Raw genomic sequence first — 22,184 nt, 5'->3', positions numbered from 1 at the left:
TCTTTTTAAAATCCAACTTTGTGTACATATTAATTGACTTCCTCTAGTCCCTCCCTTCTGCCTTAAGTCAACTTGTTATTAACCTGAAAATTTGCTTAATAACTGTTCCTTTAGACGCCTCAGATATTGCCCCAGCATTCTCTCTTGCAGCAAAATAAACCCGAGACAGTTAACAGGGCTTTTGCTTCTTACTGAATTCCAACAGCTAGCACTGCTCACACATAGTAAGGATGAATACTATCATTGAAAAGTAGTTTTTTGAGTCACTTGTGAGAAATACTTAATAAGTCCATGTGACAGTCACAATTAGGAGAGTCAATTGTTCAAGAGTGGCTGCCTCATGCTATTCGATATGCAGCCTTGGCCAGTTCAAGCACTTCTACCACCAAGGCATGACTAAGGACTCCTGAAGACTCAGAAGGATCACATGCTTTGTAAACATCCACAGAGCCAGAGCTTCCTAGTGAGGAGCCAACGACGCATCTCAGTTTCGGGCTTTATATAAATCCTCCGTGCCCTGCTGCAAATTCAACCTTTGGCGATCAGCTGGACTAGTTTAAGTACATCATGAGTAATGTCAAATTCAGCATTTAGTTCTGGGTCAATATATTCCAATTACTCTAGAGGCCCGAACAGTTTGGAGTTTGCCACAATGAAGGCCAAGGTGGTAACAACTACCTAAACCAGTGTTTTCCAACCTTTTGCCGACCATGGCCCCTTTCAGACCTTGTTTTCTTCCTGTGCCCTCCCCCCCCCCCCCCCGGTCCTACCGGTAGAAAGGTAGCTATTTAAATGTTTTGTTTGTAAATAGAGTATGTTTTATTTTATAATTCATACCAAATACAATTACATTAAATGGTAGGAACACAATGAAATATTGTTAAAGCAGAAAAAAACAAAGAAGCGTAAGAGCTGGAAGGGATCCAAAGTGTCATCTTTCTAGTGCAACCCCCTGCAAGGTAGGAAACTCAGCTAAAGCATACATGACAGATGGCCATCTAACCTCTGCTTAGAAACCTCCAAGGAAGGAGAGTCCAGAACCTCCCAAGGGAGATCCATCTTTCATGTATTTTAAAAAGTAAACAACACTTATTTGACTCGAGTTATTAGACAAAGACAGGGGAACCTACAGATTACAGTCCAAAACCATACCCTCCAACATTTCTCCGATGAAAATAGAGATGTTGTATTCCATAATAATAATTTTACTATTTATACCCCACCTATCAGACTAGGTTGCCCCAGTCACTCTGGGCAGCTTTCAACATATATAAAAAACCTAATAAAACATTAAACATTAAATAAACTTCCCTACACAGGGCTGCCTTCAGATGGCTCAGGGGTCAGATACCCTTCAAAGTTTTCCGGTGAAAATAGGGATGTCCTAAGGAAAAGCAGGGCATTCTGGAATCAAATCAGAAACTGAGACAATTTCTGTAAATCCAGGACTGTCCCAAGTGGTCCTCACTGACCTGGTGCAAAAAGATCTTGTCATCCAGAGGAGCCCTGGCTGCCTAGATAAAACACTATAGCCCCACACACCTTCACCTGGGAGTAAGGCCCGCTGAGGCCAGTGTGGCTTTCTTCTGAGTAGACACTTAGTAATTTACTAGATGCAAGCCAGCAGCACTAGACCTTATTGGCTAGGCTCTGGGGTGGATCCCTGATCTGCTAGGTGCTGGGGTGGATTGCACCCCAGCAACTTGCAGAGTCTGTCCCAGGCTGCCACCGGCACTGGCAACAGCTACAAGCAGTGGTCAAAACGGGAACCTCAGTGATCACCCTCTCCAGCTGGAAACAAACCAGGACTGCTCCAAGAAAATGCACATGGCAAAAAGAAGCGCTAGGCCACCCCCTTACCTGCTTGTTATTGGCCAAGCATATAGCCAGCCAATCAGAATTTTTTTTTCTCTTCTCACTTCACTCTGTGGCCCCCGAGCCTCATGCTGTGCCCCCCCCCATTTATGTAATTTTCACCGGGGTGGTGGTGGTGGAATATCCTGGGGGCCCCAGCTGGGAAACACTGACCTAAACCATACAGTCAGCAGCTGTCATAATGGAGACTGTAAGGAAAACTAAGAGCTATGCATTTTTAGGATTTAAGATGCCTTCTGCACCAATTAGTACCCCTGGTATTCCATCAGCTCTAATTTATGAAGAAGTTGGACTTCCTTCAATTGTGGCCCAAGTCCATAATTAACAGTTTTTAAAAACTTCAGATACAATAAGATTCTTATTATCTTACGATACCTCAAGTTATAGAATTGGCTCTCCAGGAAACTCTTGAGATAAAATAAACTCTCTCAACATCAGGGGCAGGAAACCTTTCCGGCCCAAGGGCTGGATGCAAAAGTAGGCATGCAAATGCATGGAACTCTTACCTTTGTACAATAGATTTATATTCCAGCTGCACAAATGCCAGAGGTTTTTACAGACAAAGCTCCCTCCCTCCAGAATGAGAGGCATTTGCACTATTCAAGGAAACATTCCAGGCAGGCAAAAACAGTGAGGCCTGGACAGAGTCCTGAGGGACAACTAGAAAGGTCTGGAGGGCTGCATTTAGCCCCTGGCCCCCAAGGTTCCCTATCCCTGCTCTATATACTCTTTGATTACCCAAATTACAGATGCTAAAATTATTGCTCTTAAAATTGTCTTTGTTCAAAAAGACTGAGTTTTATGTTCAAAAGCTTCCAGCTGAACTTGACTATGTAAAGATAACCACTGTAGAGCTCCTATTTGGTTTAATCTTGTTTTCCCAAGCTCAAGCAAGCCTTTATGGCTATTCTCAGAGTATGTCATTGATGGCCATGATTGATGGCCAGTACTGCTGGGCTCATTTGACTCAGGATGCAATGTGGAAGATCTATTTTATGCTTCGTACTTTTATCTAGGCACTTGAATTGGGATCCTACTTTATCGGGATTACATTCAGCATCTTTTTTCTGGGATGGTACCTTTTTGCACTGGTTACTGCATGGATATCTATTTATGTATTTATATTTAGTTAGTTAGTTATTAAGTAAGTACTGAACTTATATGCCACCCTATACCTGGAGGTCTCAGGGCGATTCACAGAATAAAATCAAAACATAAAACCACAAAATACACAATCAAAATAAAAACAACCCAATAATCCCCCCCTCCAAAAGTCACATTTTAAAAGGGCATAGGATGTCAATCAGATCAACCAAAGGCCTGGTTAAAAAGGAACGTTTTTACCTGGCGCCTAAAGGTGTATAATGAAGGCGCCAGGTGAACTTCCCTGGGGAGAGCATCCCACAGATGGGGAGCCACTGCAGAGAAGGCCCATTTTTGTGTTGCCACCCTTCGGACCTCTCGAGGAGGTGGCACATGAAGAACGGCCTCAGAAGATGATCTCAGGTTTTGGGTAGGTTCATATGGGAACAAGCGGTCATTGAAGTATTGTGGTCCCGAGCCATTTAAGGCTTTATATGTCAAAACCAGCACTTTTAATTCGGCCTGGAAACTAATTGGTAGCCAGTGCAGTCGGACCAGGATTGGTGTAATATGCTCAAATGATCTTGCTCCGGTGAGCAACCTGGCCACTGAATTCTGCACTAGCAGAAGTTTCCGAACCATCTTCAGAGGCAGACCTTGTTCAGTTTCTGTTAATTGGTTCTCATGGGAAACTTACAGATTCTGGCTTCACACAATTAACTCAAGGCCGTGTCAATTTACTCTTGGCAGAAAGCCAAGGTCAGCTTGACCTAGAAACTACTTACTCTGATTGGTTAACGACCAGCACTCAACTCTGTTATCTAGGGATTGCTAGCACAGTTTGGTGTGTTAGGGGTGTGTTAGGAGTAGGAGTGCTGTGTATGGTTAAGAGAGAGAGAGAGAAAGAAAGGATTTATTTTGCTTTGTTTTGTATGCAGAAACTCTGCTGGTTTTATTTTTCCTTTTAATAAATCCTGTAAATAGTTATTCTGAGTCTAGCTGACTAGTCATTTCCACCTCAACTAGCTTCTTCGCTGTGCAGGAAAACTCTGCTACGTTTGGGCTAAAGCCATTAGAGCTATGCCTGACACTTCAAAGTTCCATGAGGTTATGGGTATTGTGCTGCCAGCCTGAGTTGTGGTGGTGTCAGCATCAACGGCGTTGGTTCCAGTAGTTCCAGAAGTTGTTGTTCCTGTTGGTGCAGCAGATGGACACTGGCTGGTTCCTGACTGTTGTGAGCTGGTGACGCAGTGGACACAAGGACAACAGCTGCAGCGTGTGAGTGCTGGGTGCTGTGGTTCCTGTTTTCTCTCTCGGTGGTCGTGAGTAGCTGGTTCCGGGTTCCAGGGACATCGCTCTCAAGATGGCCTCACAACCAGTTCAGATGGCTTTTGAGCGTCTGAATGACTCCAATTACTTGCTGTGGTCGGAACGCATGCAGGCAGTGCTGCAGAGGGATCGTCTCTGGCAAGTGGTGAGTAAGTTTCCTGCAAAGCCTGATGATGAAGACCTCGATAAAGACCAAAGAGCAAGGGCCACAATTGTCTTGGGGCTGGAAGATTCCCAGTTGCCGTATGTGAGGGGAATCAAGACAGCTAGAGGTGTGTGGCAAGCACTTAAAGAACTCCATGTGCGTGAGACAGCGGTTTCCAAGCTGTTCATTTGCAAGGCATTGTACAAGGCAATGTTACAGCCTGGGGTTACAATGCAGGAACACCTACACAGTTTACAGTTAAAGTTTGCTGCGCTACAGGAAAGAGACTGTGCATTAGACCAGCAGGAGAAGGTGGCTATTATTTTGAGTTCTCTCCCGGAAAGCTGGGATAATTTAGTTTTGTCTCTAGAAGGCATACAGGAGCGTGATTTATCAATCAGTTACGTTACTGGGCGTTTGATTGAAGAGTGGCAGAAGAGGCAAGAAAGGTCGTTGGCTGCAGAGGCTTCTACAGGCGGGCGGTTTGGAAGGAGTTCTCATGCCGTGCCAGGGGTGAAGCAAGAGCAGCGTGCCGGTGAGGAGTCTGCGTTTGCTGTTAGGCGTTGTTTCCGATGTGGGTCTTCAGCGCATCTAAAACGACAATGTCCTGAGTTGGTCAAGTCTCAGTTGCCGGTGCAGGAGCAGAGACGAGATCAGCAGCAGCAGCAGCAGCAGCAGCAGCAGCAGCAGCGGAAAAAGAAGTTCTTCAAACAAAAACAGTCGGCTCAGCTGGTGACCGCCGAGGTCAAGATTGCTGATGAGAAACAAGCTGTCTGGGTGGTCGATTCGGGAGCGTCTCGGCACATCGTAAATTCAGATGAATTGTTTGTTTCCAAGAACTCAGCACAGCGCAGCCAGGTGGCTCTAGCAGACGGAAGTACTTCCGAAGTGATTTCAGGGGGTGCAGTTTTTGTTCCTTGTCTTCGTGAATGCCTGCAAAATGTACTTTATGTGCCTTCATTAAGGAGCAATCTGATGTCTGTAGATTGTTTGCTAAAAGCTGGGTTTAAAGTGTATTTTGAAGGAGACAGTTGCATTATTAAGAAGGCTGGTGAGATTTTAGGCACTGCTAAGTCAGAGGGAGGCTTGTTTTGGTTTAAAGCAGGATCTCAAGTTGCAGCAGTAGTCAGTAAATCTCAGCCTGCAGTGAATAACAAAGCTATACATGACAACTGTGTGCACTTATTGCATAGGAAAATGGGGCATGCTGGCTGGAAAAGTATACTAAAAATGTCTGAATTGGCTGATGGGGGTAATTTAAAGAGTTGTAACAAGTACCTTGATTGTAATGTTTGTAAAAAGGTTAAAACCCACAGAGTCTCTTACCCCAGAAGTGACAGAGTTAGTGAGTCACCGCTACAGCTGGTTCACATGGACGTAATTGGTCCGTTTGCTGTAAGCAGGGGTGGATCGCGTTTTTCATTAACAATTGTGGATGACGCCACGCGTTATTCTTGGGTTTTTCCCATGAAGAATAAGGGTGACGTGTTCACTAAGTTTAAAGGCTGGGTGGCATCTGTGGAAAGATTTCTGTCCATTAAACTCAAAAGGATTCAGACGGACAGAGGTGGTGAATTTATGTCAAATGCTTTTAGAGATTGGTTACAAAAGCGTGGCATTGGGCATAGAAAAACGAACGCTTTTTCCCCAGAGGAGAATGGCGTTGCAGAGCGAAAAAACAGATCTTTACAAGACATGATGTTTGCCATGCTTGATGATGCTGATTTGCCCATGTCTTATTGGGGGGAGAGCATGCTCACCGCGTGTTATCTCCAAAATAGGCTCTTTCATCAAACAATAGGTACAACTCCGTACTTTAAATTGTTTCAGAAAAAACCCAAAATTGACCATTTGCATGTGTTTGGATCAAAAGCCTGGGTATTAATTCCAAAACAAATGAGAAAGAAGGGAGATCCTAAGACCAAACAGTTAGTGTTTGTGGGTTACCAGGAGCTGGGAAAAGGTTTCCGCTTTGCTGAAGGGACAAATGGCATTGTGATCTCCAGGAATGCCAGTTTTTGTGAACATAGTGGCTGGGAGAGACTACATGCCAATACTGAGGTTTGGTTTGAACCTTCCCAGGAGCTTCATGACTCTGAAGGTAAACATAGAGAATCAGAGTCTGAGGGGGAGGAAAGTTCAGAGAAGAGCTCTCAAGAAAGTGGAATTAGCCAGAGACCAGTTGCTAAGCAACAAAAGAGAGGTCGTAGTTCTGAGGAGGAAAGTGGGTCAGAAGAAAAATTTTCTCCCAGAAGATCTAAAAGACAAAACAAAGGAGTGCCTCCGGTGCGTTTTTCTCCAGATACTGCAAATGTGTTTAGTGTAATTGCAGAGCCCAAGAGTTTTCAGGAGGTGTTAAAGTTACCAAAAGAGGAGGCAGAGCTCTGGAAACAGGCAATGGAGGAAGAGATGTCCTCTCTGAATGAGCACAAGGTTTTTACACCAGTAGCAGCGCCTGAGGGGGCAAAGATTGTAGGCTGCAGGTGGGTGTACAAACTTAAACCTCTGGTGACAGGAGAGTACAAATACAAAGCTCGTTTAGTGGCTCAAGGATACTCTCAAAGGCCTGGAAAAGATTATGACGAGACTTTTTCCCCTACTGCTAAGGGGGACAGTGTAAGGCTGATTCTAACGCTTGGAGCAAAGAGAAAACTCCTGTTAAACCATTTTGATATCCAGACTGCATATTTACATGCATCAATATCAGAAGACCTGTATCTAGCCGAACCGCCTGGTTATGAGACAGGTTCCAATAGAGTGTTGAAATTAAATAAAGCTCTTTATGGTCTCAAACAGGCTGCAAGATCTTGGAACAAATGTTTCCATGAGGCCTTAGTGTCATTTGGTTTCAAGCAGAGTACAGCTGACAATTGTGTTTATGTACGTGGTACAGGCAGTGATCAAGAGTTTTGTCTGATTTATGTAGATGATGTATTGTATGCTTGCAAAACAGATAAACAAACTAAAAGGTTTGCCAAGCAATTGTCCAGTAAGTTCAAAGTGAAAGACTTAGGCCCGGTTAGGACATATCTAGGGTTGGAAGTGTGCTGGGCCCAAGATGGCAGCTGCCTAATTAGTCAGCAGAACAAAGTTAAACAACTACTGACTACATACAGGATGCAGGATTGCAAAGGGGCAGTGGTGCCTATGGATCCAGGTTTCATAAAAACACTTCATACAGATGAGAGTCCTGAATTTGAACATCCTGATGTATATCATTCTGTAATTGGAAGTTTATTGTATCTAGCACAGTGGTCCAGACCTGATATTAGCTATGCAGTAGGCATATTAAGTAGATTGGTCTCAAAACCCACACTAAATGCCTGGAAAGGGGTAAAACAAGTTCTGAGATACCTCAAACAGACAATTGGCTATATGTTACAATTAAATTCTTCAGAGGATGAAATGTTGAGTTGCTACTGTGATAGTGACTGGGGAAATTTGCCGGATAGAAAATCTGTCACAGGACTAGTCATAATGGTCGGTGGAGCTTTAATCAGCTGGCGGTCACGCAAGCAAGACGTTGTAAGTGTGTCATCAACGGAATCAGAGTACGCCGCGTTGAGTGAATTGTGCAACGAGGTGATTTATTTCAAGCATTTGTTAACAGATTTAAATGTAAATTGTGGAGAACCAGTACAAGTTTACATTGATAATCAAGCTTGTATAACCTTAAGTAAAACAGAGGGTTTCAAATCGCGTTCCAAACATATCTCTGTAAAATACCAAAATGTGCGTTGCTGTGTACAAGACAATGTAATCACCTGTACTTATGTATCAAGTGAAGAAAATGTAGCAGACGTGTTAACTAAACCATTGGCAAAGGTAAAGAACAAGCGAATGTGCAAGGGTTTAGGTTTGCTGGAAAAATAATCTCCTACATAGGTGTATTTGATGTTAATTGTCCAGCAGAATCTGTGAGGGGGTGTTCAGTTTCTGTTAATTGGTTCTCATGGGAAACTTACAGATTCTGGCTTCACACAATTAACTCAAGGCCGTGTCAATTTACTCTTGGCAGAAAGCCAAGGTCAGCTTGACCTAGAAACTACTTACTCTGATTGGTTAACGACCAGCACTCAACTCTGTTATCTAGGGATTGCTAGCACAGTTTGGTGTGTTAGGGGTGTGTTAGGAGTAGGAGTGCTGTGTATGGTTAAGAGAGAGAGAGAGAAAGAAAGGATTTATTTTGCTTTGTTTTGTATGCAGAAACTCTGCTGGTTTTATTTTTCCTTTTAATAAATCCTGTAAATAGTTATTCTGAGTCTAGCTGACTAGTCATTTCCACCTCAACTAGCTTCTTCGCTGTGCAGGAAAACTCTGCTACGTTTGGGCTAAAGCCATTAGAGCTATGCCTGACACTTCAAAGTTCCATGAGACCTATGTATAACACATTTCAGTAATCCAACCTTGAGGTTACCACAGCATAGACAAAAGTAGTTAAGTTATCCCTGTCCAGAAAGCAGCGTAGACACTCCAGGCAACTGAGGCCACCTAAGCCTCAAGCAACAGCTAAGGATCCAGTAGCACCCCCAAGTTATGAACCTGCTCCTTCAGAGGAAGTGTAACCCCATCAACAGCAGGTGATCTCCCACCTATCTGGTCTAGGGTACCAACCACTAATAGTGCTCAGTCTTATGTGGATTGAGTTTCAGTTTGTTGGCTCTCATGGAGTCCATTACTGAGGCAAGACACTGGTCCAGCACTTCCACTGCCTCACCTGCAGATGTAAAGGAGAAATAGAGCTGAGTGTCATCAGCATACTGCTGACAACATACTCCAAACCTCCAGATAACCCCACCCAGTGGTTTCATGTAGATGTTAAACAATGCAGGGGATCAATGTCCCCCACCTTCAAATCAGCCTCTTGCTGCCCAGTCAAGAAAACAAGGTCCAGAGTGTGGCCTGCCATGTGCTTTGTGCCGGGGAAATGTTGGGACAGCCCCATGGTTGTCATGGCAGCCATGAAGTCGTGAGCTGCCCCAGAGCCAGCTGCCTTGGCATGAATGTTGAAGTCTCACAGAACCAGCAGTCTAGGAGTACCCAACACCTTCTCCGAGACCAGTTCTGTCCGCTCAGGCAGGGAGATTGCTGGGCAGCGAGGCAGACAGGAAACCAGCAGAATCCCTAATCTGTCCCAATTGTCCAATGCCAGGAACACACACTCTAGATTCCCAACCCACCCCACCCCCCGGACTGGACAAAGAGCCTGGAGATAGAGAGAGAATCTGTATAAACCACAGCAACTCCCCCTCCCCGACCCTTGAGTCTAGCCTGATGCTGCACTGAGTCCCCAGGTGGGCACAGCTGGGTGAGACCAACTCCACCCTGCTCACCCACCCAAGTTTCAGTAAAAGATGCCAAATCAGCCTCCTCATCCATAATCAGATAATGGATGAGGGAGATTTTATTCTGGACCGACCTTGCATTCAACAGCATCAGTCACAGACCTGAGGGCTGGCTGATATGACAACCACAATTCCCCAGGTTGGAGGAGGGGGCTGGCACATAGCACAGTCACTAACTACCTGTGCCATGTGCACCTTAACTGGTCTGCCCCACCTCCCATGCCATACCTTCCCCTACCCAGAACCACTGTAATTGGGCCTCCCCCTGCTTTCAGAGAAAGAAGGATTATCAGGGTGATACCCAATTTGATTTTATTGCTTTCTTTGTCCTTTGTTTTACTGCTTTCTTATCCTCAAGTCTGGCTTTTGTTTATTGTGTTTTATATACCTTTTTTTTACTAATTTGTATTTTCAAATATAATTTGTTGCATACCTTTGAGCTGGTTTGAATCTCAATTTTTGCAAAGGCTCTAAGCAATAGAAATTTGACCTGCTCAATGAGTGCAGAATTAGCAGTTAATTTCTGCATTACATTTGTAAAGGAATATCTGGCACCTTTAACACTCTGGTAGTTACCACTGCTTAAGGAATGCCATGAATTCACACAATGTTTGCCACTTCAGCAGTCAACGGCATTTAGGGGCATGGTGTGTATGACCCTCCCTAAATATTTTTCTTTTGAAATCATATTTTAAAAAACTAGAACCTGTAACCTATCTACTGTGTCTGTAACAGCAGTACTTCACTACATAGAGTATGTTTTCAGATTTATATATACTTCGCCAAGAACCTTCCTGTTTTAGAGTTATGCTGGAAAGAGGCTCTTAGGAGTTGGGAAAAGGTTTGCAAGCTACTTCTGATATGCCAGATACTACCTAATTCACACCATGTTCCAAATTCTGTAGTTCCAAAGCATTTTCTACTCATTAGAATTGTGAAGATTTTTTTTGCTGTTTTACTGTTTTCTATCACAACAGCAATTTATTTATCAAACAGCTTGCATAAAACAAAAGCTGAATTAAGTTATTACAGGAGAGGTGGGGAACCTTCAGCCCTTGGGCCTAGTTAGGCCCAGCACATGCCTCAATTTGGCCCGCCGAAGTTTCCCACAGACCACAGCCACCTGCCACATACCTGAGGTCACAGGCAACATCAAATGTGAGGAAAGGGTGGGTCCATTTGTTCCTTTGCAAGTGTGGCTCCCTGTCAGCACCAATCAGCTGATTGATGCTGAATGGAAGCCCTGCTGGGAATTCTCTAGAGCAGCTGTGGGGGCTGAAGGAAGTGATTTGAATCAGCAACTTGGACAGGTGTCAATCACCTGACAGATGAGTGACCATGCCCACTTACCCAAGGTGGCCTATTGGGGGGGGGGGTTGGAAACTGGCCCACCAGCAGGATCCAATTCCAAATCCCTGCATTATTAGGGTGGTCTCCAACCAGGCAGTATTCAGAATACAGCAAGAGAAAGTGACTTTTAGTCATTCCTAATTTTAAGTACATTAATTTTAATGGATCTACTCAGAGCATGACTTAGATAGTACCCATAGTTAATTTGCATCTGCTAATGTTAACTCACCTGGGACAGATTATTCTGTATTTGGCTGCTAGGTATTTGGCCACAAGCAACTAAACCGCCATTTCACAATCACTACCAGATAGAATGTAGATTAGGACACTCTGCAAATTTAAAGACCACAGGGCCAACTATCAGTCACATAGGTAACAAGTCAGCCACTACTAGCCTTGCTACTTTACTGATTTCCTGTACACTTGGCCTGAATATGCCTTTACGCTCCTGACCAGTTGCTTCCTCCTTTAAAGAGGTATTTGGACACCAGGCCTGTCAAGTGCCAATCTGGAGGAATGTAAAGAGTCAGAAGCTTCTGGAAAAGTACAGGTGGCATCTATACCGGTTCAGCAGCTGTACATATATTCCATCTGATGAAATTGTCAGTTCTCCCATATAAACATGGGACCTACACTGTGCCAGAGATAGAACAGGCTCTTTCCGCATTACCCTTAGGAGTCAGAAGCTGTTCTACTGAGTTAATATACCGGTATGTCTCAAAGCCTAGCACACTGTGGTAGGTTTGTGCTTCTATATTGTAGGGCACAACTATGAGGGGAGGGGCCGAAAGAGAGGATACCTTGAACATGCTATGCTACTTTGAAGGAAATAAATTCAGTTAAAAATGAACAGTATTTCAGTTTCTGCACATATTAAGCAAGTTCCTCTTGCCAACTTTCTTTCTGGTGGCATGTCTTCCCTCCTCCTGTTCACTCCCTCTGGTGTCCATAGGAACAGTACTTGGCTCAAGGCTGCACAGTCAGATTACAGCATCATGTGTGGGCTCAGGGTGCTTAATCACTTACCCCCCCTCCTTGAGAAAACACTCCATGTCTGCTTCCCCACCCCGTCAGAATGAGTCTTTGACTTTCTATAATGGTTTTAGATGTATTGTGAACTCAGCACAGTTGAATGATTCTTTTGGAAGTGAGCAGAAGTATAAGCAATCAGCATTTCTCCCCTGAGTTTCTAAATGCAGCTAGGATAGAGCCACACATTTGAGTGGCAAGTTGTACTTTTCCTATAAATGCCCCTCCTCAAATTGAGAAGCAGCAAAGACACTAGGAAAAGCTTCTGAACAGCTGAAAGTGGCAGTTCAGCCTCTGAGGAGGTAGGGTGGAACTAGGCTTTGCAGTCCGATGTGCTCACTTGGTTGTTGCCATACCCTAGATATATTAGAATGGTTATTTCACATGGTTTTTCAAAGTACGCTCAAGGGCATGCAACACAAAATCTCACTGCTAACACATGAATGATTCAATGGATTCATCTGCTTTCAAATCCCTAACTCTTCACCACCTAGATCGACAGTCAACTTTGGCACATCAGCCCTGCCTCCCACAGATTCTGGAACCACTAACAGTTGATACCTAAACATGACTGCCAGTGCTTGCTAGCTTCTAGTCCTTTAGTTCCAAGCTTGAGGCACATGAAAGCAACAGAAAAAGATTCAAGAAGGGCTCAAGGTAGGAGGGTCTCCATTAGCATTACAATGGTATACTTATATTACAATGGTTTGAAAAAAATTAAGCTAGATACAGAAAACCAGATAAATCTATTCAGTTAACAACAAGAACTAAAATGAGTAATTTGTTAAGCAGCAAGTACAGGTAAAGAAGTTACCCTGCCATACAACCTGTCCACAAGATATAGCAGAGTACTGGACTAGTTTTAGATCAAGTCTTATGTCATCATTGTAAAATCTTCTAGCAAAGGAGTAACTCACCTGGTTAATGCAACTGTTTCCTTACCTAGCCACAAGGATTTACTATCTTCATAATAGTTTATCAAATATAAACCAGGCTTACATCTTATCGAGCCTTCACTATTAATCTGGGCACAATGGGCAGTTTCAAACTGCTAGATCACACAGGCAAATGTATTAGACGCTTAAAGACAACCTGTGTACAAACTGAATTAGTGAAACACTATGATTAAGTAACAGATAAGCCCCTCCCCTCTTTGAGAAGACACCCTATGCAATTTTTATTTGAGAAGTCAGCAATGCTAGATCTTGTATGATACATGAATACTTCTAGTACTCAGGAGAACAATGCAAATCTTTCTATCAAGCGTTTATGGTCTCAACTCTGAATTAGCCTTTATGGCAATTAAAGTGCCACCTCCTTTAAATTTCACAACACTCAGTAATTTACAGGTTTGTATTTCACAACAGCACCTAAAAAATTTAGTTAAGAATAACCTGCTTGCTTAAACAGGCAACACTTTTTGCCAGCCCCAAGGTTTACTGAGTGCTCCATGTTCTGGACAAAGTTGTGCTTCCACTAAAAGATCAGGTGGGCAGCTTGGAGACCTCCTGGCTCTATGACCACCATTGGAGGCAGAAGCGCCACCCCACAAGTGCAGGGTGCCTTCCAGTATTAGAAATTAGCCAGGCACCAGCTGCATTTTGTGACTGACGTGGGTCCAAATGCAACCATGTGGAGATTTCTGATGCCAGCTTGGTGACTCAGAAAAGCAAAATGTCACTTATATGAAGCAGTATAGAAATGAAATGAACAATAATAATAAATCCAGGGGGGGGGCACACTGCCAAGACATTCCAGTGTGTCAACCACATTGGGTTTAAAGCGCTATTGGGCAATTAGATTATATATCTGAGTTTCTAACACTGGTCCCTTCTGCTGCCTTTCACAATTAACCCTACAGCAATCCTATCTAGATAGACAAGAGTTTAGCTTCAGTGGTCTAGACTACATTACTGCAATACATTATATGTACAGTGGTACCTCGGGTTAAGTACTTAATTTGTTCCGGAGGCCCGTTCTTAACCTGAAACTCCTCTTAACCTGAAGCACCACTTTAGTTAATGGGGTCTCCTGCTGCTGCTGCGCTACTGTTACCAGATTTCTGTTCTCATCCTGAAGCAAAGTTCTTAACCTGAAGCACTATTTCTGGGTTAGCGGTGTCTGTAACCTGAAGCGTATGTAACCTGAAGTGTCTGTAACCCGAGGTCCCACTGTATTATTGTCTTTGAAGCTGTTGTTATAGTGCAGAACTCAGCAGCCAGATTATTAATGGGAACTAGGGGGTCTGAACATATCTCACCAGTTCTGGTGAAGTTGTATTGGCTAACAATATGCCACTGAGCTCAATTCAAAGTAATGGCTTTTACCTATAAAACCTTACACAACTTGGAACCACAAAACCTAATGGATGGCTCTGCCATTTGAATATATCTGGAGCCCAAGATAGCCCAAGGCCCTTCTCAACATTTGCAAGTCCTCCCTAGTGAAATCCAGAGGCTAGCTATGGGATAGCAGGCCTTTCAGCTGGCAGCCCCTGCCCACCCTCTCTGTAATACTCTCACAGGTCAAGGCGCCTAGAATCAACACTTTCTGGCACCAGGAAAATGTTTTGGTTTTAGTACTGCTGCCGTTTTAGAGGGCATGCTGGTGGTTTTGTGACAATTGTTCTTTGGTGAATGGAAAGTATATTTCCTCAAGTATTATTGTTGGATAGACACTTCTTAACGTGCTTTTGTATGGATTTTTATTCTGCAAGCTGCTTTGTGACTGTCTTGGTGCAAAGCAACTCATCAATATAACAAACAATATTAGCTAATCAGGCTGGTAGGCTTGACCAGACTTTCTACTTTTACATTACAGTTTACATTAACAGCACTACTGAGAAAACCTGCCATGTAGTTAGGCTCTCTTCTATGTAAGAAATGCTTTACAGAACAGCAAGAATGACATCACCAAGGGCAGACCAGTGCTGGGCAGAGAGCTTCAAGCACAGCTGCTGCATGTAAGCTGCAGCTTTGGTTTAAAAAAACAAAAAGGAAAGCTCATCAGCAGATATGCTTGTAGCAATATGTGCCAGAATGATAGCAACTGATAACAGAATGCTCCATGAAATGCCTGCATGCTATACAGCAACTCCTAGTCTATTCATTTACCTACCAATCATTCAGCTGTGATACATAACCAAGCCATGTTTATACAACCTACCTTGTTCTTACGAGCCCGTCCTGACCTAAGTCAGAGCAACACTTCTTGAACCAGCCCTCTTGCTGGCTGAATTCCAAGTCCCTGAATGGACTGAAAAGCATCAGGGTGCAAATTAGTGACTATCCCACTACACACAAAATGTTGTACTCCAATACATCCAATGGTGTTAAAAGGGTGCTTCAAACTTTGCATTTGGGGCATCTGTATAGTGCAGAGTGGTTTCTTGAAAACCTATTTCTCAAGCTTAACATTAGATGTTTAATTCTACACTAGTCAGAGTCAACCCAGAATTGAGCTATGTTGAAGCTATGCAGGCTCTCTTTAACTGCATCACTGACCCTCATCATATATTGTTATAGAGTGCCATGGGAATAATATTTGATGCAAAGCAGTGTTAGAAACTCAGATATATAAGCTAATCACCAAATGGCACCTTAAACTTAGGTTATGGCCACCACAACAGAATGTCTAGTTGCCTTTTTTTACCATGGGATTTATTATTATTAATTTCATTTATATATTTCTTTATATTTTAAAGAATTTTTTTTTCAAAGAGTTATACAACACATTAAAACAAAACAATCCATAATAAAACAAATTCAAGCTTCAAGGAAAATATTTCAGATCCTTCTCTAAGTGACATTCTGCTCTTCCCATATTTATTTACCTACTTAATTTATATAGCTGCCCCACAGCAGAAGTACTGTGTACTAGAAGTACTAGGAAGCCTCTGTGGTGTAGTGGTTAGAATGTCAGAATACGACCTGGAAGATCAGAGTTTAAATCCCCTCAGTCATGAAGCTCATTGGGTGACCTTTGGCCAATCACAGCCTCTTAACCTACACCACAGAGTTGCTGTAGGGATTAACTGAGGAGGGGGAAAAGCATGAACTCCTTGGAGAAAAAGGTGAGATATAAATGCAATAAATAAGCTCTTCTGCTTACCTGTTTAAGAAAGCTGGAGAGGCTAGCTAGATGGAGATGTCAGTCACCAAATCAGAGATCTCCATGTGGTTGTAATTGGACCTACACCAGTAGTAAAACATGCCTGGCTAATTTCTAACACTGAAAGCAATGTATACGGACCAATTCACAGTGCCTCCTGCCTGCACACAGTTCTATAGTACAGTGGTACCCCTGGATGCGAACGGATCCGTTCCGGAGCCCCGTTCACATCCAGAAGCGAACCACAACCCATGTCTGCGAGTTGCAATTCGATGCTTCTGTGCATGACGTCATTTTGACCGTCTGCGCATGTGCGAGCGGCGAAACCCAGAAGTAACGCACTCCGTTACTTCTGGGTCGCCGCAGCGCACAACCCGAAAATACTTAACCCGAAGCTACTTCAACCCGAGGTATGACTGTATTAGGTTGAGCTCTCTGGGCAGGATTCATCTGAGTTGTTGTATATGTGGCCTACTCGTGCAACTTATCCCCCCTCCCACTCCTGAATATGCTCAGGGGTGGGGGACCCCTAAAACAAGATTAGGGGGCATGCAGGGGAAGAAAGGGAAATGTTTCCTTGCACAAGTGAATTCCACTTAGCACTACATTAAATTCCAGCCTGTAGTTTAATTTTGTTATTTTTCACACCCTTGCATGAAATGGCAGATTGGAAGAAACATATTTACCAGCACTGGGGAGGGCAGAGAAAAACGTTAAGGAAAGCACAGAAGGAAGAGTTTTGGACAGCTGAAGAGTGGCACAGAAGATAGAGGGAGATATTATCTAATGGGGATGAGTATAATTGTCAGCTAGTGTTAGGGTGAATGCGCCCAGCAGTTCACCTGAAATGCAGCTACTGTAATGAGATCACCCATCAGACATGGATGAGACCCCTGCAGAGTTTGCTCATACTTTCTTCCTGCACCTTATAACTAGTCAGGGCTAAAAGTATAAGACTTGCAAGTCAGCATGAGTGAGTGGATAGATAACCCCGAGAGATGGTGTTGCTGCAACAGAAATGATCTTGCCAATGATATTACAGAGAGTACCTCCAGCTATTTCACAGAGGACTCCAAGAAGGCTTCGTGCATTCATCTCAGTATCACAAACCAACTCTGAGTTGGCTAATCCCACGTGGGGGGTGGGGAGGGAGAAATCTACCTTAATGTTTTATCTTCTGAAGCTATCAAGAGTGTGCTACATGGCTAGGATCTGGATTTAAGAACATTACCCTCATGCATCTCACAGAAAATCAAGTACACATTTAACTTATCTGCAAAACTGGTTGAGGGTGTGCTTCCCAAAGAAGGTAAGGCAGGGCAACAACTGGTGCATTATCTGTCTTCAGGCAACTGCAAGAAAACTGTCACCCCAAAATTAAGGAGACTATGGTTACTCAACGTGGTGCCCTCCTAATGCTCCTGGACTACAGTCCAACTCTAATCAATCCCACAGAGTTTTCAAAATTAGCCAGGCACATTTTGCACCTGGCTTTCGACCACTTGCAACCAAGTGAAGATGACAGGGTGCCAGGATGGTGCCTGACATCTCCACCATTTGGGGATCATTGGATCTGGACTGTTTTCACATGCTAATACTCCATCCTGTAGAATTCTATCAGTTATATTTTATCTGCATGATCAGAATGAATTTCTGGAACCAAATTGTTTTTTCTGTGAAGACTGAGCAAGAGCAGTCTGCCTTAGGAAAAGCGGTCGGAATAGGCCAATATGTGGAGTGTCCCTGAATCAAGCGACTTTGCACTTCTCAAAGCTCTTAACCTAGCTCAAGGTAGTCATCTGAACTAGCCAGATGTTTAACTGAGAATCAATCACAGGCAGTCCATCATTTGAAAAATAAGACTTTAGAGCTGTCTTGCCTCAAAATAGCAACTAGACATTCCGTTTTGGCAACTGCAACCTTGGTTTAAGGAGCCGTTTGGCACTTAGCTTATATCTGAGTTTCGAACACTGCAAGCCAGCATGGCCAACATTCAAGGATGATGGGACTTTTAGTCCAGGAATATCTGGAGTGCATGTTGGATACCCCCTTCCAATTTTATCTACTTGGGCTATATACCAATTGCAAAAATACCTGGATGGATGCATCCTGGAGAACAATTATGTATGTGGTTGTAGCTGCCTATTTAGATTACTGCAATGCAGTGTACAAGGGGTATCCTTTTAAAAAATGGCCAGGAAACTGCAGCTAGCTCAAGACAGAAACACAAGATCATCAACTGGGGCTGGACACTCTGGTGATATTATGCCAGCACTTTACCAGCTATGTTGGCTTCCAATGTCTTTCCATACCCAATTTCAATGGCTGGTTTTAAGCTTTAATTCCCTTAATAGCTTGTGGGCAGGTTAACTGAAAGGTTGGCTTTTTCCATATATACCTACCTGAACCTTACATTCCTCTTTGCACTCCCACCAAGTAAGGCCAGTTGGATGGCTACTAATACAGCCTTCGTGGTGTGGGCACCAAAACTATGAACGAGGTTCACTATAGAAGCTTGCCTGGCACTGCTTCTAATTGTTTCTTCAGTGCCAAGTGAATACATTTTTATCCATGCATTTTAAACTAACTTATTTTAATAAAATAAAAAGGCAGGCTCTAACCATTTACTGTTTCGTCTGTTTGCTAGAAGCAAAGTTACACTGTATTTTTATTTTAACTCTTGCGTGCTTTTAATATTGCATCTTGTTTAGTTGGGGGTTGGCAGATTGCTCTATAAACTGACTACAGAATATTTGTTGATGGGTGTCCACAAAGCTAATAATGATGATGCCAGCTTTCAACAGCAAGGTAGAAACTAGTCCACTGTATAAAAGTAAAATTAACATTCTTTGTCCTGGCCACTTTTGCTCTAGTTGCACTCACTGCTGGCATGCTGCCCAGAAGGATATCCAGAAAAGAACACAACCCTCAGGTTCAAACAGATTCACCAACTATAACTACCATTTTTGGCCCTATTCAGTGTACTGCTCCCTCCAGACAAAGGCAGTCTGCCACCTACATAGACATTCATTTTAACAGGGAGCTTCCAACTATGGAAGGAAATCCAGTACCATTTTAGTTGATTTAACATCAAGTGGCTTGCATTAAAAATGTTTGCTATAACACCACACTTCCAGGATATCCCTTGCCATGTATAATTTTGAATACAGGTTGAATTCAGAGCACACATATATAATTTAACTGTTGTCAGCTTTCTTTTTCCTAGGAGGCTGCCTTACACTAGGTCAGACCACTGGTGCACAGAGTTCAGTATCATTTACTCTTACTGGCAGTAGTTCTCTGGTAGCTGGCATAAGTCAACACCTGCTACTCTAGAGCCAGACTGAAGCCGGAACCTTCTGCACACAAAGCATATGGTCTCACACAGTATGAAATCAAATTTGTTGAACTGAAAATGCCTTGGGTCTTGCTTTAATAGCTGCCAGGTAAAGTAAAAAAACTTCAATACCAACTTAAAAGTAAAAATTTTTTAAAGCTTTGTACTGCAGCTTGCAGCTCTAAGGTGATCTATTTCCTGTATTCTGAGTTTATCCTTTCTTGCGTCTGTTTTTAAGAACCCTTGGCTGGAACTTTTATAAGTACAGTATTGCGTGCAGGAAAACATATGCAAGAGCATCTTTCTATTACTGAGACACTGAATGAAGCAGACATTTCTACAGATTTTGTAGTATTTGTATTTTATAAGACAAAGTTATTTTTAAAATTAATCTAGAACATAGAGGCTATGTTGATGAAGTCCAGGATGTGACCATTTCCCCCCTAAAAAGTGATTCTGCATAAACATGCCAGGATTTCGAAAGACAAGTGACATGTATTTCTTTGCTTCCATTAAAGACATGGCATTTATTTGATACCTAGTCAAATCATAGTTAACTATTCATAAACTAAATCATGTGCTTAATCAGCTGCTGCTGAAGTCACAAGCAAGACAGTATGTTTGTTCTTCCCAACTAAGAGGGCATGGCTTAGAACAGGAAGAGTTTTCTGGACGTTTCACTTTTCAGCCTCTGAACAAAGTAAATATATTCTGAAAATGTATGCTGCCTATAAAAGATACTAGATTACATATGTTACATCTGACGAATAGTCTGCATCCAGGAGTGTTGCATTATTGTTGACCTAAATATTGCGCTGGTCCGTTTTTCAGCTGGCTTTAAAAAAAGGTTTTCTTTTACTATGGTAGTTAGTATTTGGTAGTCATTAGAGTAAAATCAGTTTTAGGGCCCAATACATTTTTGTTCTTACCATTTGGCTGATGCTTTAGAAACAACATGCTTCTATTGTGCTCATGCTGAAATATTTTTAGTTTAGCAAACTGGTTTAAAAGAATCAGCCTGACAAGATCTACTACAATAGGACTAAGATAAGATAAGATCTTTATTTAAGGACATCAGCACTTCAAACCTTGGAGATCAGAACACCTGCAGTCTTGCTCTGACCAGTGACTTCTAAAGCATTACTCACAGGCAACACTCCAGGATGAGAAGATCACATTTTGTTTACCATCCCAACTTATCAATGACCTCATGTTTAGCTAGTAAGATAACATGTAGCTGGCCCCATTTATTTAACATTCAAGGTATTCAGAGCAGATTCTGTAATAGATTCTTCAAATAACTACTCTCTTAGTTCTCTGTGTAAATATCGCCACATCATTCCACACATGCAATTCACCAAAACTAGTATTGTCAAGTCACAATCATTACTAATAGCTTATGTGCAACACTCCACTCAGGATTAAGTCCAGTTGCATTCAATGGGACCGAGTGTCTGGCAGCATGCTGCCCACTAGGAAAAAGCACCGCCCTCCACCACAATCCCCCCCACCCCAACCTCTGCATGCACTTCGAGAGCTCCTTTTTAAGCACGGCAAAGGAACAAACCAACCTCCTCGGGTAATCACAAATATAAAGCTACACGGGAAAGGTGGAGAAGAGAGCAAAGGCTACAAAAGTTCGGCAATAATACGAACAGGGCTAGCACCCCCACCGGGAAGTCATCCAACATGCCTTGCTCCAGCCGGCAGCCACGGGAAGCTTTATTGTTTGGCCGGGAGGGGCGGGGAGAAGGAACTTGGGCTGGCCTTGCAAGCTGCTCCTCCGCTCTCACCTTCCAGAGCTTCCCGAGGACTCGGGAGCCGAACGGTCCCGGGCGGCCCGCACCGTGACAGCACCCTGGGGGAGGGCGGCCCCTTTCCCACGTTTCTTTGTTCCGGGGAGGGCGCTGGTGGAAGGGAAGGAGGGAGCCAGACAAGGAAAGAGGAACCAACCCTCCCCCGCGCCCCGGGCTTCTCCTGCCGGGTCTGCCACACAGGCACGACCGGTGCTCGCGGGGGAGACCCGCTCCTGTGACACACAGGCGGAGGGTAGCGAAGCGGGTAAAATATCCCACCGCCACCCCCGCGCCGCGAAAAAACCAACCCGACTTTGCTCCCTGCCTTCCTAGAAGACCAGGGCGGGGCCCAGCCAGCCGCTCCTCGACGCCCCAAACCCCTCAGCAAACGCGGCCCCAGCTAAGAGGCAGGAGGAGGAGCCGCAGCCGCACCCGCTCCGGCGCCGTTAACGGAGCCGCACCCAGCCTCCCCTCCTTCAGCCCCGGCGAGCGAGCCGAGACCGCCGCACCCGGGGCCTCGCACCCAGCACCGGGCCCAGCGGCCCTGGATCCCGAACAGCCTCCGCCTCCGCCCTCTCTAGGTCTCCCGCTCTCCCACCCTCCGCCCCACAGCATCGCCCCCTCCGCCCTCACCGTATATGAAAAGCTCGGCCGCCGCGCTGACTCGCCCCTCCGCTACCTTCGGCTCCCTCTATTAATGGGGCCAAACACCCTCCCCGCTTTCACTTCCGCCTCTTGCTCGCCCTCTTCCGGTCACGGGACCCGCCCGCCGTGTTGACGCTCTG

General features: G+C 44.0%; 1 protein-coding gene across 5 annotated transcripts in view; it reads right to left on the bottom strand.

Moving 5' to 3' along the window:
* The window catches only part of RAB7A (RAB7A, member RAS oncogene family), a 32,686-nt gene extending 10,502 nt beyond the window's left edge, over positions 1-22,184 (bottom strand). Inside the window, exon 1 of one of the 5 annotated variants that reach the window (XM_083603144.1) lies at positions 22,033-22,184. The gene's annotated coding sequence lies outside the window, so the exon portion shown is untranslated. Of the gene's footprint in view, positions 1-21,174; positions 21,223-21,396 lie in introns of those variants that run through there. The other 4 variants (XM_083603146.1, XM_083603145.1, XM_083603147.1 and 1 more) reach the window with 4 other exon arrangements.

This window comes from Podarcis filfolensis (assembly GCF_964270895.1).
Source record: "Podarcis filfolensis genome assembly, chromosome: 2".
In the NCBI taxonomy this organism is placed as follows: domain Eukaryota; kingdom Metazoa; phylum Chordata; class Lepidosauria; order Squamata; family Lacertidae; genus Podarcis; species Podarcis filfolensis.
Note: the sequence above shows the minus strand (reverse complement) of the source record. Positions and strands in the feature narration are given on the sequence as shown.